This window comes from Chenopodium quinoa, unplaced genomic scaffold, assembly GCF_001683475.1.
Source record: "Chenopodium quinoa cultivar QQ74 unplaced genomic scaffold, ASM168347v1, whole genome shotgun sequence".
Lineage (NCBI taxonomy): Eukaryota > Viridiplantae > Streptophyta > Magnoliopsida > Caryophyllales > Amaranthaceae > Chenopodium > Chenopodium quinoa.
The window spans coordinates 965692-992582 of record NW_018742959.1 but is presented as its reverse complement, the minus strand read 5'-3'; the positions used below and the strand labels follow the sequence as shown (position 1 = coordinate 992582).

General features: G+C 45.3%; 1 long non-coding RNA gene across 1 annotated transcript; it reads left to right on the top strand.

The window, feature by feature from the left end:
• The first annotated feature begins 5086 nt into the window (after positions 1 to 5086).
• LOC110728732 lies at positions 5087 to 8556 on the top strand. Its single transcript, XR_002512750.1, has 3 exons — positions 5087 to 5646; positions 7993 to 8088; positions 8361 to 8556. It is a non-coding gene; the product is annotated as an uncharacterized LOC110728732 (long non-coding RNA).
• Positions 8557 to 26891: the final 18335 nt, after the last annotated feature.

Genomic DNA, 26891 nt, shown 5'->3' with positions numbered 1-26891 from the left:
AGTCGGTATGGCATGCAAGCGGAAAGTAAGGATCCCCTACAGCTGGGAAAAATAAAGCATGAACAATATTCAGCGAACAAAGACGACCAAAAGATGGTCGCCACATTCATATAAACAGCCGGCCATAAAGACCGGCAAAATATTCATAAACCCCGGCCCCTTGGCCGGGTAAAGTGATACAAGAACAAACGGCACGCAGGCCGGAGAAAAGTTTGAAGAAATAAGCTCTAAGCATTGTGAGGGGCTTCGGTGTTAGCTGCCGCCTGATCGAGCTTAACGAAGGGCGCTTGATTCTTCGAAGCATCCTCCTTTGTTGTCTCATCTTCAGGGGCTGGAGCTTTAGATGCATCCACCTCAATTGGTTGTAGCGCCACCACATCTTCCTCCTCTTCTGAGCTGGAGCTGGCCGCTTCATCTTCCTTCTCGACATCAGCAGCCGCCTGCTCCATGATCCTTCGATTGTACTCTTTAGTACAACATTGAACTTCTTATCCCAGGCGGCATAGCTGGCTTTTGGGAAGAGGGTTGTCCAGGTCATCTTCATGATCTGAGCCGAGTCATCCATCGTGGCCTGAACTAGAGCTAGCTTCTCAGTCTTGGCCTTCGCCTTAAGATCTTGGGTGATGGCCGCCTCCTGCTTCACCAAGCGGTCCTTGGCACCCTCCAAGGATTTCTTAAGGGATTCATTTAGGTGCGCTATGTGCTTAAGTGGCTTCAGCTCCTCTCGGAGACCTTTGATAGTCGCCTCCAGCTCATTGTTCTTCTTTTTGGCCGCCTTCAACTTGGTGCAGACAGTCGAAGTGGCCTGCACTTGGTAATAAAGAATATTAGTTGTCAAAATTTAATTTTGGGCAATTTGAAACATTGCCTTATCAACGTCAGAGGCGGCCATAGCTTTAGCAGCCTTTACCTCTTTGTTCTTGGCGCTGATCGGCCTACGAAGGCCGTGTACTCGTAGCAGAGTCTAAGAAAGGGAAAACAGGCGTCGGATTTGGAAAACGTAGGCGACAGGGAAAATCAAACATCTTAAAAATACTCCAAGTCTACCTCGGAAAGGAGACCCATGATATCGTCTAGGTCAAGGGTGCCGACTCCCTTGACCGCGTCCCTCTCCTGTTGAGGGACGTCCTTAATCATAGACTTGGCCATTTGGACCAAGTCTGGTTCTTGAGGGCCGCCTGCATCAAGAAAATAGAAACATCAAAACATGAAGAAAGCGATGAAGAAATAAGTCAAGTCAAGCAGAGCTGTTTATACTTCTTGGCGGCCGACTGTCCCTAAGGACTTGTAATGGTTTACCCACACTTTGTGGGTTGATTGGCGGTTTGTCAGCCGACGGCTTCCTGGTAGATCCAAGCGTACTCCCATCAGTTGTCTTCCGAACTTTAGAGTCCGGCTGTTGGGAGGAAGAGGGTTTGGAAGTGCCCGCCTGCGAAAAAGATGAATGGTCAATACTATTAAAAGCAAGTTTTCAAGACAAGTTTGAAGGCTTGGAACTCACTATGGGCGTCTCCTTGGCAGGAAAGTCAGAAGAAGTCCACTTTTGGTGCATGATGGAGGACCGCAGCAAGGCGGCTGCCTTCTTTAACGCAGAAATATGGTCCATAACTTCAGCTGAAAATAAAACTGCAAAGAGTTAGAAAAAATTCGAAAGCAAAGCCAAAGATGTGTACACATGCTCAAGAGGTCGGCCACCTCTGGAGGACCGACTGCTGAGGCCACAGGCGGCTAGAAAATACTCGTCATAGAGCCATTAAAACTTTGGGACGCAATTTAGGGGCACTTGCTCTCGTACCCCAGTAGTAGAGTTTGCCCTAATCCCCACTTTGAAGAGTCCTCGGTCAAGGATCTCTTCCCTAGCCTTGCAGGGGACAAGCGGCATGCTGTGACTGCCTGCTAGAAGAGGCGGATCCTTGTTCCACCTGTTGTAGCGCTTGTTCAGCAGCTTGTCAGGGCTGGCAATGATGAGGAAGGTGTTTCTCCAATCCTTCAATTTATTTTCTTTGCCCCTCGTCATTAGATAGCCTTTGTGGCTCGTTATTTGGTACCAGCCGGTACCGCTTGCTTTGGGGGTCCGGCTAAGATAGTTCATATGGATGAACGCCTCAAAATTCGGCTCCACCCCATAGCCAAGGATGTTGAACCAGGAATTCGGGGCTAACTGCCATAGCCCCACCTCGTATCCATCGAGGATTTGTTGAACGACCGGATGCAAAGGAAGTCGAAGCCCAGCCTCAATGGTCACCTCGTAGCAGCCAAAACAGGCGTCACCGTAGTTTGTTCCCGCGGGTCAGACGACTGTATCAGCTGAATGTATCCTCAGTATCCTCAGCATCCGGCACAAATACTTTAAAATCAAGACCCATCACATGGTCCGATAGAAAAGAGTCTATTCGTTCCTTCATGGCCTTGATTCGGCCCTTTGGAACGTGACAGTAGTAAGGGGTATTTTGCTCCCTATGGGAGGTAAATGGTTCTGCCTAGTCGTCCCCCTTATCAGCTGCATGAGAAAGTCTCGCCTCATGCAAGCGAGAATGCCTTTCCTCTGAGTGTATAGAGAGGCGGCTTAAAGAGCTAGAGTCAGACTCACTATCAAAAGAGTCCGACTCCTCCCCTCTCCCTGAGGGGACCGACCCCTCTTCTTCTTCAGGTGTCGTCTGCTGACTGCCCAGGTCAACAGTGAAGTGGGAAGGGGCTACCTTAGCTCCCTCCTCAGAGCTCTCGGTAGAAGGGCCACCTTGGGTCCCTGCGGTATCAGGCGGCTGGTCCGACAGCTCGCTAATCTGAACCCGTAAAGAAGAGCCATTAGAGTTTTCAATCCTCTTTGCCTGTTTTTTTTCTTCCCATACTGTCCTGCATAGATACAAAGACAGTTGGATTCCGGGACTTGCTCAAATTTTGAAGTACCGCAGGGCAGTCGGCACCCCTTGTCCTAGACTCAGCCGTCCCGGGTGACCGGCTGATTGCTAACCTAGGTCGTGCCGGATGCTTTTGAGGCCTCGTTTTCAAAAAGAAAGAAAAAGTGCAAAAGCAAAGCAAAAAGGATAAAAGAACAGACGGTTAGCTGAAACTTAAGTTCTAAAAGAAAGCTTGATCGAACAGGCGTCCACTAAAAACAGGCGGTTGGTAAAAGCAGTCGTCCAGAAAGTCAGAGCTCAAGTTCAGGGGTCCGAGAGTTCTCTTGAAAAAGTTCGCAAATGTGAACAAAAGACTTGGTCAACATGCCCTTATATAGGGCAAAAGGAGAATGCGAAGGGTCGCTTCCAAATTCAAAAAATGAGCGCGAAAAACGCTCGGCCCGTTATCGGGCGACATCTATAGCATGCCGTCGCCTGTTACAGGCCAACACCTGTCACAGGTGACATGTGACCAGTCACGTGCCACCTGTGAGGGGCAAATGATTAGGGGATTTTCCTCGCCTTGCCAGAATGCGCCATGTGGACCAATCAGGTCTTGCCAAGTGTCCTTCATTTGGACCTCTTAGGGCCTGCCACGTGTCGCACAACTATTTGTCCACCATGGACCAATCGAGCCATGCCAAGTGGCCTATTGATCGCTAGCTTGGAAGGAGGCCACCAAGACCCACTTCCCAAGAGAAGCCCAGTCAGCTCTAGGGTTTACCAAAAACCCTAGAATTAGGCACGCTTCCTAAGACTATAAATATACTAATTAATCCTCATTAAAGGAGGTTAAGCAATTAATTACACTCACCTAGAGAATAAAAACACACTGATCACTCCTCACCATGAGGAACCAGATCCCCCAACCTTACTTTTCCGCGCTATTCACTCCTCAAACAAGTACTAACTTGATCGTCGGAGGCGGAGCTCCCACCACCCGGAGTCTCCGTTTTTTGGCAGGTACAGGCACAAGGATACCAGTCCCGGAATTGTAACTCTCTTGCAGGACATCAGAAAACCCTTAAACATTTTAGAGCCGTATGTGGGGAGAGTGCTTTTGAGATGGAATCACAGTCTGTACCGATTCTAAGTGAGAAGCGTCCCATGGACGACCCCTTGGTTCAGACAAACCTTGATACTGACAATGAAATTGAAGTCGAGACTCATACGGCCTCTAACGGGACATCAAGAGCACGACGCACCCGTCCCACTAAAAGGAGGGAACAGGAGGATTGCCCGGCTGGATCTAGTAAACCAGCCGGCCAGCCGCTTGATCATTAACAAGCAACCGAGGGATCTGCCCCCATCACCAGAAACGAACTCATGACCTTCATGAATAGTTTCAAGGGGAAGATCTAGGAGCTTATCAACAAAAAGGCCACTGTCCCACCAAAGGAACAGTCGGCCAGAAGACCCTCCCATTCTGGGAGGAAGAAGCATGTAAAGGATCGGGAGGCGACTCCTTACCCTAGGACTAGGGAGAGAGAGCCGCCAGTTATCGATCTAACTAAGTATCGCTTCCCCTCACCAGGGAGAGGAAGCCCATCCGTTATGTTCAGCCGGACGGGTCAAAGAAAACATACTCCGATGCTCGAATGTTACTTGAGCAGAAGAAGAATGAGCGACTGTCGGAGTCGGCCTTTACGTCTGATTTTTAAGAAAGTCTACATAATACCTCCCTAAGGTATTCAAAATCAATTATGAGAGCCAGACAACCGGAGCCTCCTCTCGTTCTGGTTCCCAGAAACATCGTGCGGCCCCGTATGTGCCTCCTCAGCCATACGTTCCGCAGTCCCAATATTTCATGCAGCCTACTCTTTTTAGAGGATAAGCGGAAAGGAATGTCCAGCCTTTGGATTGGCAACTTAGGTTGCTCAAACTTGGAGAACAGCCCTCCGCCTTCTCTAAGGAAATAATAGAGGCTGCCCAGCTGGCCAAAGTAAAAAATGTGTTGGTAGGGGCATATGATGGCACTACCAACCCTGAAGACCATTTCATGCCGTACAACAACCTTATGTACCTCAAAGGGTTGGATGACGCTACATGGTGCAAGTGTTTCCCGGCCAGATTGAAGGGTATCGCCCAGCAACGGTTCGACAACTTGCTGACCGGGTGTATTAACAATTTCAAGACCCTCGCCTACTTGTTCACAACAAATTTTGCAATGAACATTCCTGCTAACACTAGTAGAAAAATTGAAATAGGCACCCCCCCTTTAGCACCGGTTCGTGAAAACCGGTGCCAAAAGAAATGTGCGGGATTGAAAAATTCAGCGTTAGCACCGGTTCCCACCAAACCGGTGCCAAATCATATAATTAGCACCGGTTCAAACCGGTGCCAATTTAAAAAAAAAAAAAAAGTATGGAATATAGTTGGCACCGGTTCGCCTTAAGCCGATGCCAACTATGGTATTTAGCACCGGTTTAAACCGGTGCCCATTTTGAAAAAAAAAAACCGGGCGAAATAAAAAATATATTCAGGTATTCATTTCTCTGCTTCTTCTTCTTTCTTTCTTTCTTTCTTTCCCCCCTGCATTTCATTTTCGTTAACCCTAACTCTCGTTTAATTTCGCCCTTCTCTTAGCTTCGACCACCTTTCTCCATATTTCTCCTCCGTTACGCGTGCTCGTAAGTCTCCATTGAAGCGCATTCTGAGCTTTGTCCATATCACTCCTCCACTACGCGTACTTTTAATTCTCCATTGAAGCGGATTCGAGCTTTCTCACCTTCATTGAAGCAGCTTCGAGGTAAAAATTTGTTTTTGTCCTTTTTAGATTATCGATTTCAGTTTTCGCAATCTAGGGTTTGTCGTTTATTTGATTTTCGAATTTAGGGTTAGTTCTTGTAAACTAGGGTTAGTTTACTACTGTAACCCTCTTAATTTCGATTAGGGTTCTCTGGGTTTGGGTTTCACTTTGGGGTTTTTCTGGATTTGACTTTCTTTTAGGTAGTCAATGGGGAGGTACTTTCGTGGGGGGTTTACGGGTTTCGTGGGTGGTCAGGGTGACATTATGCACCATCTTCCTATTTGCTCAGGTGAGGGGTCAATTAAATTAACCGCATATTTTGTTTTGCTCTTTTCTCTTCGCTTGGGTTTGCTCACGCTACTAAAGATGTGCTTAAGGTGTTAAACTTTTATTAAATTAACCACATATTATTTTTTGAATTGTTAAGTTGTTTGATTTTGCTTATTTTGATTCGCTCCAATGTATATAGAATATGGTTTTTGATGCGGATTAAAAAAAAAAATTGTTTGCTAAAAGAGGTTTGTTGTCTTGATTTTATTTTTTTGTTTGTTTAGTATTTTTGGTAGTAATGGTAATTTTTTAGTCAACGTTGATTATAAGAGGTTACTGCTGAGGAGCTGAGGGGAAACACAGGATCAGTGTTGGTTGTCGTGTATTTCGGGGTTTTTCTTAATGCTATTAACTACAAATTCCATCTGAAATTGTATGGGATTTTACGTCAATATATTTCTTCTAATGCTACCTGGTTCAATGTACCACAACAATATTTGCTATCTGCTTATTACAACCAGTAGAGGGCTGAATCAGGATCAGTGTTGGTTGTCTTTCATACATTTTTGCTGTATGTCATTTTCAGATGTAGAATTGAAGAGTGAGTAGAATTTAACGGCTATAAGGCTGGTATTTAAATTGAAGTGTGAGTAGAATTGGGTCAAATTCGAATCTAGGAATTGATGAATTGGGTTTGATTTGATCAGTTTTTGAACTTGAAGGTTGAGATTTGATGTTTGGTTGTTTGGTTGAAAACTTGAGCTATTTACTTAACAGTAGTTAAGTTAAGTTGAGTTGCTCCTATTTTCTAAATCGCAACCTTCATGTTGAGTAGTTTATTAGTTCAAACAGAGAACAGTTGGGTTATCCAACCAAATTAGAGAACCTTCAAGTAGAGATATATTGGCTTCACAAATTCATGGGTTGACTAAACTTTTGGAAGATAATATCACCTTGCCCTTAATGCTCAGCATCACTCTTATAACGCTGTAGCTCTCTGTTTGTTTAGTTCCCTGTATCAGATACTTGTGAGTTGTGACTGGCAATCCCTTAACTTCTGGCAGCATTTCTAGCTAGACATGTCAGGTGAACTAAGTAACATTGTCTTGGTTGCTTGCCCTAGTTTATATGTGTGCCTATTTAAAGCAGTAAGATAGGTTTTATGGCTTAGTATGTATGTTTGCTGGAGTGCCTTCTATTATATGACCTATCAGTTGATTTGGTGAAGTTTACATTCTATTTGATAGCTCAATGGTGTTACGGAGTAATTGGTTTAACTAGAATGCTAGAAGCAAGCAATACGAAGTATGAATGACCTTTTTGTTCTTATTATTTTCTTTCTTCCCCATTGGTCCTAGATTAAGTTTTTGCTTGTGTGGTAATCTATTTGGTTGACTATCTGTGTGTCTGGTTTTACTTAAAAAATAGAAAAATAGCTCACAGTTCTTATAAATTTGAGAAATGGGCATAGAGGCCACGTGTGTTAAGAGAAAGCTTAGGAATATGGTTGAGCAGATTAGGAAAGGAAGTGATGACAAAAATCTGTCTATATGAAATTCTTACTTTTCTTTTTCTTCCAAAACAGGAAATATTGGTTTAAACGTGAAAAAAAATTGTGAATATCCTAAATTACTCTTTGTTTTCTTTGAAAGTCTATAGCAGTTCATCATTAGTTAACCAAACTAAGGAGCCATTTCCAGTCTAACCGGTTAAAACAAACTATATTTCCTAACATTTTTTTTAATCATTTTACTTTGGAAGAAATAACAAGATTATGTGTTTTGTTTAATCCAGTGTTCGTCTCATATCCATTAAATTTGTTTTGGAAAATAGTTTGGGAATTCGGTTTAATGGAAGGCTGTTATTTGGGAAATGATTTGCAGTTCAACAGATCATGTAATCACTCTGTTCTTCCTGATTGCTTGCAACCTTAATATCTATGTTACATTTTGTTTCTAGTGTAGCTGCTGTATCATTTAATCTGATTTTATAAAGCTGTTGTGAGTGCCCAGTTTAGTGTCAAGGTCACTGTTTTTTATCTAATCTATACTAATTTCATGTTCTTTGTCCAAGAAGCATTGAAGAATTTCTCAGACGAAAGAGCCAAAAAAATGAAAGCCTTACAAGAAAAAACGAAGCTTGATGACAAAGAAGCTAAACGAATTTAGTCCTGTAAGTACACTTGGTTTCAATGAATGATGCTACGATTGCTACACTATTTCTCCTGTCATATATGTTTGTAAACATTGTAATGGTTGCTTTTAGGTTGATGCCTTTCCTGGGGATATAGTGATTTTTGCACGGGTGCTAAATCTTTTGAGAGGCTAGGGCGTTAATGCTTTATAGATAATCTTTTTTTTAATTCACCTTCATTAAACAATGTCTTGACTTTTGAGGTTAATATACATGGCTTTATATTAGTTAAACGTCTGACTTTGAAATAGGTCTTTCTGCTATAATGGAAGTCCGCATAGTCTACTTTGATATCATGAGACCAGCAGTAGCAGTGCATAACCAAGACAACAGTACCAGTGCAGGCAGCAGACACACAGCAGCCAGAAACCTTGGACACTTCAAATTTTTTTTTAGACGAAAATTGTATTATTTTAGCCTTTTTTAATGAAATAATGTAACTTTATATATATGTTAATGTTTCTGTAACAATTTAAGTGAAAAAAATGCAAAAAAAATATTTTTTTATTTTTATTTTTATGGGGTATTTTTGGCACCAGTTTGGACCAGAACCGGTGCCAAAAGTTTTATAAATTTTTTTTTAGACTATAGGCACCGGTTCAAAGCAAGAACCGGTGCCTAAAGTGGGGTTTTTCGCACCGGCTCTAACTCAGAACCGGTGCCAATAGTATTGAAAATAAAATAAAAAATTTGGCGCCATGGTAGTTGGCACCGGTTAACCGGTGCTAAATGCATGTAGTAGGCACCGGTTAACCGGTGCTATGTGCTTTAGTTTTCATGGATTTGGCATCCCTCAAATCCCCAACGATTCAAAACCGGTGCCAGAGGGGGGGTTTGAACCGGTGCCTTTTTACAATTTTCGTCTAGTGTAAGAAGACCACCCTTGACTTGGGGGCCATATACAACAGGGAGATAAGGAAGGACTGCACTCTTACATCAAGAGGTTCAATCTGATGATAATTCGGATACAGGGACTACCTGATGAAGTAGCTTACACAGACTTTTTCAAAGGTCTGAAGGACGGGTTGAACTTCAAATTCAATCTTGTCAAAAAAAGGGTGACCACCCTCCAAGAAGCAATGATGGAGGCGGACGCCTACATTCAGGCGACCAACCATTGTAATGTTGGAAAACAGTCGGACCACAAAAAGTCCGACAAAAGAGAAAGTCGGCCAAAGCAGTCGGCAAATAAAGAAGAGAAAAAGAGAAAAGAAGTCTGCCAAGCGGGAAATCAAAGGGTACCCAACACCCCAAACAGAAATAGGCGGGCCGAAAAAGGGCGACACCTGCTGAAAGCTACGACACTAACGAAGCGCTAGTCTATACTATAGCAGGCGGCTTCGCAAGAGGAGGCCCTACTATCCGGGCCAACAAAGACAACATCAGACATCTAGATGTTAAATCCGTCGACCAGGGACGGACCTCCAAAAGTTCATTTCCAAAAGTTGTTATCACTGAAGAAGAATTAGGGGGAATCAGGGGGCCGCATGACGACACCATTGTAATTGAATGCTAGGTGGCTAATCAAAGAGTTGACCGGATTCTCATAGATACTTGGAGCTCATCTTATCTCATCAGCAACAAGTGCTTGGCAAAGCTCAAGTATAAGCCCGACAGTATACACCCGGTCTCCCATCCCTTAGTGGGATTTGGAGGAGGGGTCGTACACCCAGTTGGACGGGTGGATCTGCCTATCCGCCCGGGTGAGAAAAGGGAGGGCCGTCACATGATGGTTCGATTCTAAGTGGTAGAAGAATTGTCGGCCTACAACATGATCTTAGGGTGACCCACCCTGAATAATTCAATAGTTGTTATCATTCCATCTCTCATGCTTCTCAAGTTTGAGAAAGATGATGGAATAGTCGGCTCCCTTAGGGGAGACCAGAAGATGGCAAGGGAATGTTATCTCTCTGACATTAAACCCACTGTTGCGGCAGCCGACCCTAGTGGGGAGACTGCAGACCTTGAGCAAATCAAGGGAGCCATGCCTACCCCAACAGCAGCCGACAAGAAGAGAAAGGCCACCCACTTGGAGGCTGAAAGAACAGAAATACAATAGCAATCATTGGCCGAGGAGTGGTCAGATGACTTTCGCCCTCAGTCGGCTGGTGAACATGTAGACCTCGTCTTGGACGACTCTCGCCCTGAGAGAACTGTTAAGGTCGGGACGACTGCTTTTGCTGAACTTGGTGCTTAACTACACCGACTGAGGGAATTCAAAGATGTATTTGCATTTAAAGTTCATGAGATGCCAGGCATAAGCCCAGATCTGGCCGTACATAAGCGTGCTGTGGATCCCAAAAAGAAGCCAGTCAGGCAAAAAAAGAGGAACCATGGTGAAGAATGAAGCTAGGCGGCAGCCGCCGAGGTTAAGAAATTCCTGGACGCAGGATTCATTCGAAAGTGTTACTTTCCGGACTGGGTAGCGAATGTAGTACTTGTCAAAAAGTCGAATGGGACCTGGCGCATGTGTGTAGATTACACAGACTTGAACAAGGCATGTCCCAAGGACAGTTACCCGCTCCCAAAGATCGACCACCTGGTCGACTCTACAGCCGATCATGCCTTGATGAGCTTCATGGATGCCTACGTAGGCTTCCATCAAATACCCTTGTTGAAGAAAGATCAAGAAAAGACGGCCTTCGTCACAAATCAGGGGTTGTTTTGCTATACTGTCATGTCGTTCGGACTAAAGAATGCGCCTGCAACCTTCTAAAGATTGATAAATACGGTCTTCTTCAACTAGATTGGAAGGAATATGGAGGCGTACATAGATGATATGATTGTTAAATCCAAACTCCAGACGGACTACCTAGCTGACCTCTGAGAAACTTTCACCACACTCAGGCGGTACTAGGTCATGCTCAATCCCAAGAAATGTGTTTTTGGTGTTGAGTCTGGGAAGTTCCTCGGATTTCTAATCAATCAAAGGGGGATAGAGGCTAACCTCGAGAAGGTACAGGCGGTCATAGACATGTAGTCGCCCCGCACTGTCCGAGAAGTTCAAAAGCTTACGGGTTGCCTGGCGGCATTGAGGAGATTCCTCAGCCGGTCGGGCGACAAGTGTCTCTACTTTTTCAAGCTATTAAGAAGAAGACCATGTTTGAATGGGGGCCGGATGCAGAGGCGGCCTTCCAGAAATTGAAACAACACTTGCACTCTTTGCCAAGGCTGGTCAGCCTTCTACCCAAGGAAGTACTATACATGTATTTAGCAGTTTCAGACCATGCTCTTAGTGTCGTCCTGCTTGCTGAAAGGGACGGCTGCTAGCTCCTGGTCTAATTCATCAGTCATGTTCTAAAGAACGCTAAGTTACGGTACCCTATGGTGGAGAAGTTTGGCCTTGCCCTCTTCATGGCAGTTAAAAAATCGAAGCCTTACTTTCTGGCACATCCTGTTGTGGTCTACACCGACCAGCCAACCAAGAGGCCTATGACAACCATGGAGTCGTCAGGTCGAATTACCAAATGGGCCATCGAGATCCAAAGTCTAGAGATCACCTTTGAGCCAAGGAAAGTAGTGAAGGGGCAATTATTTGCTGACTTCATAGTGGAATTAACCAGGCTGACTGATCCAAAGAACTTTGAGCTTGTCCGGAAAGTCTATGTGGACGGGAGCTCTACAATGAACGGTTGTGGTGCAGGCGTCATTTGTCGGTCTTCTGAAGGGGACAGGTATGAGTATGCACTACGGTTTATGTTTCAAGCCTCCAACAATGAGGCGGAATATGAAGCCCTATTGGCTGGCATCCGCATGTGTAAGGCAGCTGGGGCAAGGAAGATAGCCGCCTGTTCTAACTCACAACTTATCGTAAGCCAATACCATGGTGACTATGAAGCCACACATCCGGCCATGATCCAGTACCCGCAAGCGGTAAAGCAGGAGGCCGGGACACTTGAAGAGTTTCACCTAAATCAAGTGCCCAGGTTAGAGAATAACCAGGCAGACACCCTCTCTAAACTAGCATCATCAGCCTCTTGTGACACACCTAGGACGTTTTTCTGGGAAGTAATGGATAAAAGAAGCATCGAGGAAGACCCTATTGGGATCCTAGACATAAGCTCAACCTGGATGGATGACATCCGGGCATACTTGACAGACGGCACCCTGCCGGATACTCACTCAGAGGCGGTCCTACTGAAAAAACGGGCGTCTAACTTTGAAATGTGAAAGGAATGGTGTCCTTCCAACAAGTGTATTCTTCCGATAGAGGGTTCAGAATTATTACAAGGCAAATTCTTCAGTAAGGTCAAGTGATCGGAATGCCTAGGAGGAGGCCGCTTCCGATCAGTAATATCGAGGTACAATTGATATTACAGCTTAATCTTAACTGAACCCTTCGGGTCGAACCTAATCGAATCACCGATTCGAGGCGACGAATTAATCCGAAAGGATTTAATACATCAGCAGAGTTTTACGAATACAGACGTCGGAAATCGGGCCTTGGGCGTCGAGATCGAGCGTCGCAAAATCACAAGCAACAAGTATGAGCGTAGCCGTAGCTAGGCTAGGCTAGCTCATCGTATGCATAGGCGCACCATGTGTGTGCTAGGCACTATCGCAGCCTAGGCGTTCCATGGCAGCCCATCGCAAGCTAGCAGCATGCTAGCTTGGGTGACTGGGTGCATGTGGCAGGCCATCGCAGCACGCAAGCTCAAGGCCAGGAACCATCGCAATGCCAAGGGCTTGCGTATGTGTACATGAGTGCCTCGCAGCCTAGCCTCGCATCCTCGCACAACAGCAGCAATGATGCGTGTGGGCTGGTGCGTGTGTGTGTGCCTCGCACCAAGCATAGCAGTGCTAGGCACTGGCTGATGCGTGTGCGAGGGATGCATGATGCGCAGCGTGGATGGTGCGAAGGAAGGGGCCAGCATGCATGGCTCGCTAGCAGCACGCATGCTGGCTGTGCTAGCAATAGGATGCGAGAGAGATGCGTGTGCGTGCGATAGGCAGTGCTAGGCAGCCAGCAGCACCAGCGCCTAGCACTGGCCAGCACCATCGCCTAGCACTGGCCAGCACCATTGCCTAGCTTAGCCTAGCACCAGGTATGCGAGGCTGCTGGGCAGGCACATGCTAGCTGGCTGGGCTGGTCAGCACCATGCTAGCTGGCTGGGCTGGTCAGCACCATGCTAGCTGGCGTGCTAGCTGGCAGCAGCCCAGCACAACTCTTAGGTGAGGCGGTTTTGTGAGGGTGGGGACCAAGGCTTTGGGAAAGCCTTGGGGAGAAAAGCAATGGTCCCCCCCCCACCCCTCCATGGTCCTCACCTAACCTTCTCTCTACATTTGACACTTCTTGCATTTTGATTAGATGTATTTATTAATTTATTTTAGAAATAAATTAATTAGCAAATTATACATTCTCCCACATTGGTTGGGGAATGAAATGCAAGGGTTCATTTCCCTATAAATACCAAGCTTGGGTATTGGGAAATGAACAACCTTGAGTGGAATTAAAAAGGCAACTCTAAGAAAAGAGTAAACCTTTGATTCGTAAAACTCATAGTTATTTTGTCCGGGTCTTGACTAACCTTCAAGACTTAGGACGCTCGGGTCGGGTCGAGGGTACGATCCGTCGGAGATCTAGTCATTTCGGGATTTTAAAGTAAGAGCTCTTGGGAGCGAAGCACGCGTCAAAGGTATAATTCTTGTTCTTAATCTTGGTTGATTAAGTTTATTATGCTGGTTAATTGCTTTAATTAAGGGGCGGGTCTTGGTGGGTTTCCTTCCACGTAGTGTCGGGTCACTACGAAGAAGAAGGAGTTCAAGAAGGTCAAGGCAAAGATGAGATGCTTCCATTGTGGCAGGCAAGGCCACTACAAAAGGGAATGCATGCTCGTCAAGGAAGAGGGGATCACTCCGACTACCTCAGGTATCTTCCTTAACACTTGTGGATTAAGCTTATCATAGGTATTAGATACCAAGTATGACTCACTTAATGCTGCCTTTTCAGGGACCAATGAGAAGCTTATCAAGTGTTGGTGCAAGAGCAAGAAGACGACGAAGATGATTTTTCGATCGTGCTTGCATGCACTATTTTGTCTATGACATGTAATTAAACTATTTCTAGTTTTCATCATGCTTTTGAACATATTATGATCCATGGTGTTGGACACCTAGGAATTTCAAGTGTAAGACTTTAACAATAGTTGTTTCAAGTTTGTCTTACAAATTTATGTTCAATTAAATTACATGTTTTACATAAGATTAGACAAAAGTTGATACCACTAGCTAAGACCAACGAGTCGAATCAAACCTACTTGTGGCATTGTCGTCTTGGCCATATTAACATCAAACGCATCAAGAAACTTCTTCAAGAAGGTGTTCTTGACTCATTCGACTTAGAGTCGTTTGAAAATTGCGAAGGATGCTTATTAGGCAAGATGATAACACAGTCATTCTCCAAGTTGGGAGAGAGGGCAAGTGACTTATTAGGTCTAACACACACGGATGTATGTGGACCAATGAGCACACCCGCAAGGCAAGGTTACCGATATTTCATCACTTTCACCGACGATTATAGTAGATATGGCTATGTCTACTTAATGTCGAATAAATCTGAATCCTTTGAGAAATTCAAAGAATTTCAGAAAGAAGTTGAAAATCAACTTGGTAAGAAAATTAAAGCACTTCGATCGGATCGAGGTGGCGAATATTTGAGCCATGAATTCGACGATCACTTGAAAGAAAATGGCATTCTTTCAGAGTTGACACCTCCCGGAACTCCTCAATGGAACGGAGTGTCCGAACGGAGGAATCGAACCTTGTTAGACATGGTTCGATCAATGATGGATCTTAGTGAACTCCCTATCTCTTTTTGGGGACATGCGCTACAAACACCATCACTAACACTAATAAGAGCTCCGTCAAAAGCTATTGAAAAGACTCCATATGAACTATGGACTAAGAAACCTCCTAGGTTGTCTTTTCTCAAGATTTGGGGATGCGAAGCATATGTCAAGCGATTAATTTCGGACAAACTTCACCCCAAATCGGATAAGTGTTTCTTTGTGGGATATCCAAAAGAAACCAAAGGGTATTACTTCTACAATAAATCCGAGAAGAAAGTTTTTTGTTGCTCGTGATGGTGTCTTTTTGGAGAAGGATCACCTTTCCAAAATGACAAGTGGGAGGAAAATCGAACTCGACGAAGTTCGAGAGGACGAGCAACAATGTCAACCTGACAAAACTGACAATCTAGATACTTTAGAAGCATCTAAGAAGATTGGTCAGAATCAAACAGACAATGTAAATGCTCAACCGATTACCCTACGTAGGTCGCAACGGCAAAGATCTCAACCAGACAGATACCTCGGTATCGTCTTAACCGATGATCAGGACATCCTAGTTATGGATGGGGATGAGCCGGCGACATACAAGCAAGCTATGACGAGCCCCGACTCTGCAAAATTGCAAGAGGCCACGAAATCCGAGATGGACTCCATGTCTGAAAATTAAGTCCTGGACTTGGTGAATTTGCCCGAGGGTTATACACCCATTGGTTGCAAATGGATCTTCAAGGTGAAGACAGACAAGGATGGGAATGTATCAATATACAAAGCTAGACTGGTGGCAAAAGGTTATAGACAAGTCCACGGGATTGACTATGATGAAACTTTTTCACCAGTTGCAATGCTAAAATCCGTCCGGATCATCCTAGCGATTGCTGCATATTATGATTATGAAATATGGAAAATGGATGATAAAACCGCCTTCCTTAATGGAATTTTGGAAGAAACTGTGTATATGACACAGCCAGAAGGTTTTGTCGATCCAGGCAACGCTGGAAAGGTTTGCATGCTGAAGAAGTCCATTTATGGACTAAATCAAGCCAGCAGAAGTTGGAATCTGCGATTTGATGAAGCCATTAGCAAGTTTGGTTTTATCAAAAATCCAGATGAGTCTTGTGTATACAAGAAGGTCAGTGGGAGTGATATTGCATTCCTAGTCCTGTATGTCGATGACATACTGCTCATTGGAAACAGCACAAAATTGTTGGAGTCCGTAAAGGGCTGGTTGGGAAAGTGCTTTTCAATGAAGGACTTAGGAGAGGCACAGTACATATTGGGCATCAAGATCTACTGGGACAGATCTAAGAGGATGATTGGATTAAGCCAGAGTACCTACATTGATAAGGTACTAGCTCTATTCAACATGGAAAATACCAAAAGAGGGCATTTACCCATGTCCCATGGCGTAACTCTCAGCAAAAAACAATGTCCGCAGACACCTGTTGAGTGAGAAAGAATGAATCAGATCCCATATGCTTCGCTAATCGGATCGATCATGTATGCCATGATATGTACAAGGCCAGATGTATCGTATGCCCTGAGTGCAACGAGTCAATACCAATCGAACCCAGGAGAGGCGCATTGGACTGCGGCCAAGAACATCCTTAAGTACCTGAAAAGGAACAAGGATAAATTCCTGGTGTATGGAGGCCACAAAGAACTGGTTGTTGAAGGTTACACCGACGCTAGCTTCCAGACCGACAGAGACGAATTCAAGTCACAGTCGGGGTACATATTCTGTCTAAATGGAAGAGCGTTTAGCTGGAAGAGTGCCAAGCAGAGCACCACTGCAGACTCTACAACTGAAGCCAAGTACTTGGCCGCTTCAGAAGCTGCCAAGGAAGCTGTTTGGATTCGCAAGTTCATTAGCGAACTTGGTGTTGTACTCTCAATCAAGGGGCCGATAGACCTCTATTGTGATAACAATGGAGCTATCGCTCAGGCCAGGGAGCCAAGAGAACACCAGAAGGTCAAAAATGTGCAAAGGCGATTTCACATGATAAGGGAATGGAAATCCAAAGGTGAAATCAGAATTTGTAACATCGACACGAATGATAATGTAGCCGATCCTTTGACTAAACCTTTGCCTCAATTGAAACACAACAAGCACATTAAGGAAATGGGAATCAAGCATGTTGGAGACTGGCTTTAAAATTCCCTGTACATGTGTTTTAATTAAATAGGACGTTTAATGTAAGACACTGTATTAAAACCATTCATTAATGGAGTAATTAATTTTTGTGCAAAATTATCAGTCACTCCATTACTATTTAATTATGGTTTAGAATTAAATAATGAGTCCATTCAATTTACGGAAATATTCAAAACAGGGTATCAAGACCATGTCTTGGATAAAGAAACACCTGTTAAGTGAACATTGAATATTAAATCGAAAAGTGTCCCTAATTGAGGTCATCTAACAGATGGACGATTGATGACCACCATAGATTAGTGTGTAGTATGATTTACAGCACCGTTTCTTGTGCTGCGAGGACGTGACGATCATAAATCATTTGCATAGGTACAGTTTGGAACTGTACTGGATAAGACCTATGAGAGTACTTTAAGAAAATTTAAATTTTGTCATAAGTACATTTCTCATTATGACTATCCGAACTTGTTTCCTCCGACCATGAGTACTGTGAAGTTTTCTTGTTTGAGTACTAGACTCTTTGATGTTCCCAAACGTCTGCCGTAACTGGGGATCATAACGGGAACACTCGGGAGACTATGTCCTCTTAGTAAGAAGAACTTACAATACAAGACTGGGATTGTCCCCCTACTAACAATAGGGAAAATGTTTTGTTGTTTACAAGGCCGCTCGAAGAGCGAGACTGTGAAAATGCATGGCCGTGCTCAGATGGATTTTAGAAATCATCTGCTTATTGACAGTCGAACTCGGAGATCGAGAAACATTTCTGAACGTAATAAGGATGACAAAGAATCTTACCTTATAGTTCACGAATAAACATTAATTGACATAGGAAATGAGCTATACACTGTATGCACACTTGTCCGGAAGGACAAGTGGGAGATTGAAAGGAATGGTGTCCTTCCAACAAGTGTATTCTTCCGATAGAGGGTTCAAAATTATTACAGGGCTAATTCTTCATTAAGGTCAAGTGATCGGAATGCCTAGGTGGAGGCCGCTTCCGATCAGTAATATCGAGGTACAATTGATATTACAGCTTAATCTTAACTAAACCCTTCGGGTCGAACCCAATCGAATCACCGATCCGAGACAACGAATTAATCCGAAAGGATTTAATACGTTAGCAGAGTTTTACGAATACAAACGTTGGAAATCAGGCCAAGGGCGTCGAGACCGAGCGTCGTAAAATCACAAGCAACAAGTATGAGCGTAGCCGTAGCTAGGCTAGGCTAGCTCATCGCATGCATAGGCACACCATGTGTGTGCTAGGCGCACCGTGGTGTGCTAGGCACTATCGCAGCCTAAGCGTGCCATGGAAGCCCATTGCAAGCTAGCAGCATGCTAGCTTGGGTGCCTGGGTGCATGTGGCAGGCCATCGCAGCATGCAAGCTCAAGGCCAGGCACCATCGCAATGCCAAGGGCTTGCGTATGTGTGCATGTGTGCCTCACAGCCTAACCTCGCATCCTCGCACAACAGCCTCGCACAGCAGCAGCAATGATGCGTGTGGGCTGGTGCGTGTGTGCGTGCCTCGCACCAAGCATAGCAGTGCTAGGCACTGGCTGATGCGTGTGCGAGGGATGCATGGTGCGAAGGAAGGGGCCAACATGCGTGGCTCGCTAGCAGCACGCATGCTGGCTGTGCTAGCAATAGGATGCGAGAGAGATGCGTGTGCGTGCGATAGGCAGTGCTAGGCAGCCAGCAGCACCAGCGCCTAGCACTGGCCAGCACCAGCGCCTAACACAGCCTAACACCAGGCATGCGAGGCTACTGGGCAAGCACATGCTAGCTGGCTGGGCTGGCCAGCACCATGCTAGCTGGCGTGCTGGCTGGCAGCAGCCCAGCACCGCTCTTAGGTGAGGCGGTTTTGTGAGGGTGGGGACCAAGGCTTTGGGAAAGCCTTGGGGAGCAAGGCAATGGTCCCCCCCACCCCTCCATGGTCCTCACTAACCTTCTCTCTCCATTTGATACTTGTTGCATTGTGATTAGATTTATTTATTAATTTATTTTAGAAATAAATTAATTAGCAAATTATACATTCTCCCACATTGGTTTAGGAATGAAATGCAAGGGTTTATTTCCCTATAAATACCAAGCTTGGGTATTGAGAAATGAACAACCTTGAGTGGAATTAAAAAGGCAACTCTAAGAAAAGAGTAAACCTTTGATTCGTAAAACTCATAGTTATTTTGTCTGGGCTTGACTAACCTTCAAGACTTAGGACGCTCGGGTCGGGTCGAGGGTACAATCCGTCGAAGATCTCGTCTTTTCGGGATTTTGAAGTAAGAGCTCTTGGGAGCGAAGCACGCGTCAAAGGTATAATTATTGTTCTTAATCTTGTTTGATTAAGTTTATTATGCTTGTTAATTTCTTTAATTAAGGGGCGGGTCTTGGTAGGTTTCCTTCCGCGTAGTGTCGGGTTACTACGAAACCCTACAAAATGCATAAAGGGAAACTCTTCAAAAAGGGCTATCTCCAACCTCTCTTCAAATATGTCACCCCGGAAAAAGGGCGAGAGATCTTAGAAGACTTGCACTCGGGATACTGCGCCTCCCACGTAGGCGGTAGGTCCCTAGCTCATAGAACCAGGCGGCAGGGATATTTCTGGCCAACCCTGGAAGTAGATGGTATGGAGATGGTGAAAAAATGTGACAAGTGTCAGAGGTTTGGCAAGCTAATCCATCGTCTGGCCACTAATCTGACGGCCATACATAGCTCCTTACCATTTGCCAAGTAGGGCATGGACGTCTTGGGTCCATATACACGTTCAACAAGCGGCCGAAGATACATCCCGGTAGCAGTCGACTACTTTACCAAATGGGTAGAGGCCGAGGCTGTCAAAGGTATCAAGACCAAGGACGTTATCTCATTCATTTAGAGGAACGTCATTACACGATTTGGGGGCCTATGTCAATGGTCTTTGATAATGGTCCTGAGTTCGAGACGCCTGTTCTCAAGAACTGGCTGGGGGATCAAGGAATTGCATACAACTTTGCATCAATAGGCCGACCCCAAGAAAACGGCTAGGTAGAAGCGTTCAACAAGATTATCTGTGACGGTATCAAGAAAAAGATTGAAAAAGTAGGCAGCCTATGGGCAGACGAACTACCACATGTTCTCTGGGCCATAAGGACGACTGAAAAAGGGGCGACTGGGGAAACCCCATTCCTCCTGACCTATGGGGCAGAAGCTGTTCTACCCATTGAGCATTATGAGCCGACTCTTCGTGTCATGCTGTATGACGAGGCGGCCAATTGGGAATCCATGCGCTTAGCATTGGACTCACTCCCCGAGCGTAGGGGCAACGCAGCCCTACGCCATGAGATCTACCATCGGAGAATGACAAGAACTTATAACAAGAGAGTACACAGGCGTCCACTAAAAGTAGGGGACCTTGTACTACGAAAAATGGAAGTAGTCGGTAGGGCAAATGAGTTGGGAAAGCTAACTCCAAACTGGGAAGGACCCTACCAGATCTATGAAGAGGTGAGAGACGGCACCTATCGCCTGGAAACACCAAACGGCCGGCTCCTACCTAGAACATGAAATGTAAACAATTTGAAGAAGTATTACTTTTGAATGATTTAATTGTACAAGGGTTATTAATAAAACTTGCAATTATTTTCAATACTTTGTGGTCATTAGAGGGGCATGCCGCCTGTACATCTGCAGGCGGCTACACTCCAAAGTGTGTTTTACTCTTTATCATTAGAGGGGCATCCCGCCTCTACATTTGCAGTCGGCTACTCTCCAATGTATATTAATTATTAGAGAGGCACGCCGCCTGAACCTAAAACAGACGGCTACTTTCCTATACTTCATGTCTAAGGTAACTTAGCATCTACGTTCACCATGAACTAAACAAAGCCTATGGCCGGATGTTCAGCCAAGGCATCTGGCCGACTGATCCTATCTCATAATTAAAAAAATACGACAAGTCCCAACATCATAGCAGGCGTCCGGCGACATCCCTCCGGATGAGATTCGTCGTAGAGAGAAGCTCCCTTTTGGGTGGAATAATGCTCTATAAACCAAACAAACGGCCACTAACGACTTTCCCCAAGGACAACCACGTCACCGTTTACACTTGAGACAAAGATAACTACTACCACTAATCGAACCAGTGGTAGTTAGTTTACATCTGAGTCGGATGACCGCCTGTCATTACTTGGGATTAATGCAGACGATACCTTTTGAGTTAATAGCCAAGCAAAACTTGGCGAATCAAGGGGGCAAGCCGGTCTAAGCCACCTAGCAGCTCTACTACTCAAATTAGTCTAGTTTGGAACCTAAAAGGTACAAGAACATTTGTTTTTTGGTAAACAAGGGTACTTGGCCACTATTTCAACTAGGTCCACCAATACATGCGCAGTTTTACATACCAGGCGCCTCGTCCACATTAATAGGCGGCCTGTCTCTACCAAACATCAATGACCTGTAAACTGCCGAAACATCTTGGCATAATCTGGGTTAATAGCCAAGCAAAACATAGCGAATAAAGGAAGTCAAGCGGCCTCCGCTGCTTGACCCTCCTACCAGTCAAACAAAAGAGGTGGTGATTGGATAACCAGTCGCCCTCCCTTGAATGGAACCAAAAGTATTAAAGGACCACCTGTTCTTGAAAACAGGTGGCCGTTCACTATTGTTCCCTCTAGACCTAATAAGGGAACGTCTGTAGCAAATACAGGCGGATCCCATCAAAACAGGCGTCTCGTTTACAGACGGCCTATTTCCATCAAACTCGGAAAACAATTAAAATAAAAATAGGCGCCTAACCACCTAGGTAGCACCCTTATAAGAACAACGCCAGGCCTAATGAAATGAACGACTGTTCCTCAACTAGGCGGCTACCCACAATGGACCAAGTCAAACGCTGACTACCATTGTGTAACCTTAACTAAAGCTTGGGAACCCTGCCAAGATCTTGGTACTTAGCCCCTCAACTACGCCTACTACGACCATTGCTCAAAACCCTCAAGACAGCCGATTGTGCCCAAGGGCGACCAACAGGCGGCCTGGGTAAGGTTCCTAAAATAATCCAAGTCTGGAAAGTTTGCTATCCCAAGCTTTCAAGGGAAGGCCGGCTGAACTTGTGATCAACTGACTGATAAAGAAACAATTAGTCGGCCAGGGGCAACAATATCAGTCGGTTGCGACACCCACTAAGAGGTCTTCTATACTTAGCAACATTCAAACATTCAAATGTTTCGTTTTTTATGCAAAAAGGAAGAAAACAAGCAAGAACAGTCGACATGATAAACAAGCGGCTATTAAAGACATTCTACACTTGGCAAGGGGAAATAACAAAATTAAGATTGTTGGACAAGACGACTAAACAAGTCGCCAAAATTCATTCATAAACAACCAGCCATGGAGGCTGGCAAAAATATTCATAAACCCCGACCCCTTAGTCGGGTAAAGAGATACGAAAAAAAGAGACTTCACGCAGGCCAAAGAAGAGTTAAAAATATGCAGCTTAAGCATTAGAGAGGGGTTTCAGTAACGGCGGCCGCCTGATCAGCTTCGGCAATGGGCGCCTGCTCCTCCAGCAGACTCTCTTGTGGCTCATTAGCAGTCGCTTGTTCTTGATTGGCGCCCGCCTCCTCTTTCTCAGTCTCCCCCTTGTCGATGTCTGCCTCCTCTTCCTATTTGTTCCCATCCTCACCATTAGAAGAGGAGCCGGCCGCTTCATCCTTCTCTTCATCCTCTTCAGCCGCCTGCTGCATAACCTTGATATTATATTCTTCAGTGCAGGCGGCAAATTTGGACTTCCATTGCTCATAGTCTAAGTCTAGGAAGAGGGCAGTCCAGGTCATCTTCATGACGGCCGAAGAGTCCTCCATCGTATCCTGGGCTAGGGCAATCTTCCCGGACTCAGCCTTAGCGTTGAGTTGCTTGGTCAAGGTCGCCTCCTGGTTTGACATGCGCTCCTTGAGCTTCCGGTTTGATTTTTTAAGCTCTTCGGCCGCATGTTTTACATGCTTTAGCAGCTGCAACTGGTTTTGAAGGTCTTTAACCGCCTTCTTCTTGGCTGCTTCCAATTCAGTTTTGACCTGCAAGGTGGCAGTCGCCTGATAATACAGAATGTCAGTTGTCAAAATCTCATTTTAGGCAATCTGAAACATTGCCCGGTCACAATCAGAGGCAGCCATGGCCTTTGCAGCCTTTACCTCCTTGTTCTTTTCGTTGATGGGTCAGCGGAGACCATAAACACGAAGCAAGGCCTACAAATCAATAGAACATGCGTCAAAATTTTCCAAGAAACAGGCAGCGCTTAAATGCCAATGTTGCCCAATGTCGAAGAAAATTCATCAAGTCTATCTCAGAGAGTAGACCCTTAATAGAGTCCAAGTCAAGGGTGCCAACTCCCCTAACTGATTCCCTGTCATCTAAGGGAATAGCCTTTACCATAGACTTGGCCATCTAGGCCATGTTCGGCTCTTGATGGCCGCCTGCAATAGAAAACATGGAAAATTAGACAAGGGAAAGCAACAGGCCGCCTGATCTAAGAAAGATTGACAAATCTAAACCAATTATACCTCTTGGAGGCCGAGTGTCCCTAAGGACGGTTGTTTGTTTTGACCCACTTTGAGGGGTCCACGCCTGCTTTTTAGCCGGTTGCTTCCTGGTAAAACCAGCCGTACTCCCAGCCGTCTGTTTTTGAACCTTGGGGTTCGGCTGTATGGAGGGAGAAGATCTGGGTGCCCTGTCCTGCGACAAGAAAAAGTTATTAGTATGGTAAAAAGGGGGGAAAACACAAAGAATTTTTACAAGTGTGGGAAGCTCACCTTGGACTTCTCTTTTGAGGGAGAGTGGTAGAGGGTCGCTTCTTGTTAATGATAGCCGTACGCAAGAGGGCGGCTGCCTTTTTGGAAGCAGTGATTCTGTCCATGGCTTCACCTACAAACAATGCATCATAGAGTTAGTAAAAATTCAAACAAAATAAAAAATGCAAGAACATAAAAAGAGCCGACTACCTCTAGTGGTCCGTTCACTAAGGCCACATGCGGCCAGGAAATACTCATCATACAACCAATTTAGGGGGATTAACTCTCGTACCCCTGTAGCAGAGTTGGCTTTGATATCTACTTTGAAGAGACCTTGATCAAGGATCTCCTCCTTAGCTTTACGAGGAACAGGCGGCAGGCCAAAGCCGCCTGCCAAGAGAGGTGGATCCCTGTTCCAGTTATTGTACCTCTTGTTGAGAAGATTGTTGGGGTTGGAAACAATGAAGAAGGTGTTCCTCTAGTCCTTCCACTTGTTCTCCTTCCCCTTGTCATGAAGTAGCCCTTATGGCTGGAAATCTGGTACCAGCCGGTACCGCTTGCTTTTGGGGTCTGACTCAGATAGTTCATTTGGGCGAACGCTACAAAATTTGGTTTAACCCCATACATTTCACAGCCGGCTACAAAGCCTAGAATGTTGAACAATGAGTTTGGGGCTAACTACCAGAGCCCCACCTGGTACCCATCTAGGAGTTGTTGAACAGCCGGATGCAAAGGGAATCTTAACACAACCTTAATGGCCGCCTCATAGCAGCTAAAGCAGGCGTCCCCATAGCTGGTCCCCTTAGGCCAGACTACCATATCCTTAACATCCGACACTGATAGAGAATAATCAGGACCCATTACATGGTCCGCCTTAAAAGTCCCTAACCTCTCGTCCATGGCTTTAATTCGGCCTTTTGGGACATGACAATAGTAGGGAGTGTTCAATTCCTTATGAGAAGCAGACGGCTGATCCCAGTCGTCCCCCTTTTCAACAGTGTGAGATGCTCTCGCCTCATGAAGATAAGAATGCCTTTCTTCTGAATCCAGGGAATGCCGGCTGGATGAGCTGGACTTAGAGTCACTTGAGCTCTCAGAAGAGGCCGACTCCTCTTTCTCAGAAAGGACCGGCTCTAGTCTTAACATATGAACAAGCATAGGAGTGGCCCCCTAAACCTCCTTAGATTCTCCCAAAATTGATTCACTCAGAGTGCTTGGGGGACCAGGCGGCTGGTCCGAGAGCTCGCTCATCTGAACATATTATGAGGAGCCGTCTAAATTTGTATAACTGGCCGTCCTCTTTGTTCTGGTCATAGTTTCCTCCAAAGACACAGAGACAGTCAGACATGGAGCACAGGGCAGAGATTGATCCAAAAAGGGGCAAGCGGCACTCCTAGTCCTAGATTCAGCCGTCCCCGGTGACTGACTAATCACTAACCTTGGTCGTACCGGGCACTTTTAGGATACCATATCTTCAAAAGAAAATGGAGAGAAATGAAAAAGTGCAAGAGCAGACGGTTACCTGAAGATTTGAAGTTTTTTGAGAAAGCAAATGCAAGTCTAAAGCACCCGGTCACCACAAACATTCGGCTAGCGCAAACAGTCGGATGAATAACAGTCGTCTAGAAAATTTCAGGGCTTAAGTTCGGAGGTTCTGATTTCTCTTGCAAAGTTCACAAATGTGAACTAGACCTTGGTCAAAATTCCCTTATATAGGTTTATCTAAGAATTTGAAGGGTCACACCCTAAATTCAAAAATAAGCGGGAAAAATCAAACGGCCTACCACAGGTCGACACGCGTCACAGGCCGTCGCCCAGCTACAGGCCAACACCTGTCACAAGCATCACGTGACGAGTCACGTGACCCGTGTAAGGGGCAAATGTTTAGGGGGTTTTTCCACGCTACATAGACCAATTAGGGGCGACCACGTGTCATAATCCAAGAGGTCCAACGTGGACCAACCACGCCAAGTGGCACCTAGATTGCCAACCTGGAGAACAGCCAACGAGGCTCGAATCCTGAGGCAAGTCCAATCAGTCTTAGGTTTACCATTTAACCTAGTATTGGACACGTACTTCGAGGCTATAAATATAGTAATTAGCCTTCATTAAACGGAGGTAGAATTAATTAATCATTTCACCAAGAGAAGCCTAAACCCTCGTGCATTCTACTTGCTAGATCAGGCTTAGCTTTAATTGCACACATCGTTCACTCCTTCCCTTAAAGGAGAAAAATCACCATTACTTTCCGCAATTTTTACTCTTAAACACGTTCTAACTTGATCGTCGGAGGCGGAGCTCCCACCAACCGGAGTCATTATTGTTTTTCAGGTACAGGCGCAAGGATCCCAGTCCCGGAATCGTAACTCTCCTGCAGGACATCAAAAAACCCGAAACAGAAAGCTAATTCTTCGGTAAGGTCAAGTGATCAGAATGCCTAGTTGAGGCCGCTTCCGATCAGTAATATTAATGAACAATTAGTATTACAGCTTAATCTTGACTGAACCCTTCGGGTCGAACCCAATCAAACGACCAATCGAACAAGGGTGCTTAAGCCTCGAGGTGTTGCTGTGCAGTGTGGCGAAGGGTGCTGTTGCATGCTGCCGTAGTGCTAGGTGTGTGGCTGGGCTGCTGGAGTTGCTTGTGCGTGCTGCTGGGCAACGAGGCAGCAAGCCCCAGCCAGCCTGTCATATGATGTCAGGCACCAGCTAGCATGCGCAGCATGCGTAGCGAGCTGCTAGTGCTTGTTGGCGTAGCACGTTATGCTGGGCGTGGATGCTGGCACCCAGCACAGCAGGCGCAACACATGGGCTGCCTAGCAGCCATGGTGCGAAGCCCTCGTATTTTGAGGGTGGGCTGATTTGCTTAAGTTTTGGGCTATTGTCTTTTGCAAAATTTTGTCGTTTTAATGTTATTTTAACGAGGTTAGACCTCGATTTCTTCAGCTCTTGCAAAATTTTAAATTTTGACAAAATTTGGGTTTACTAGCTTAATTAATTAGATTAATTAAGTTGGATGCAGAATTTAGTAGGAGCTTATGATTTTTCGTGAACAAATTGCGCCTTAATAAACATAAT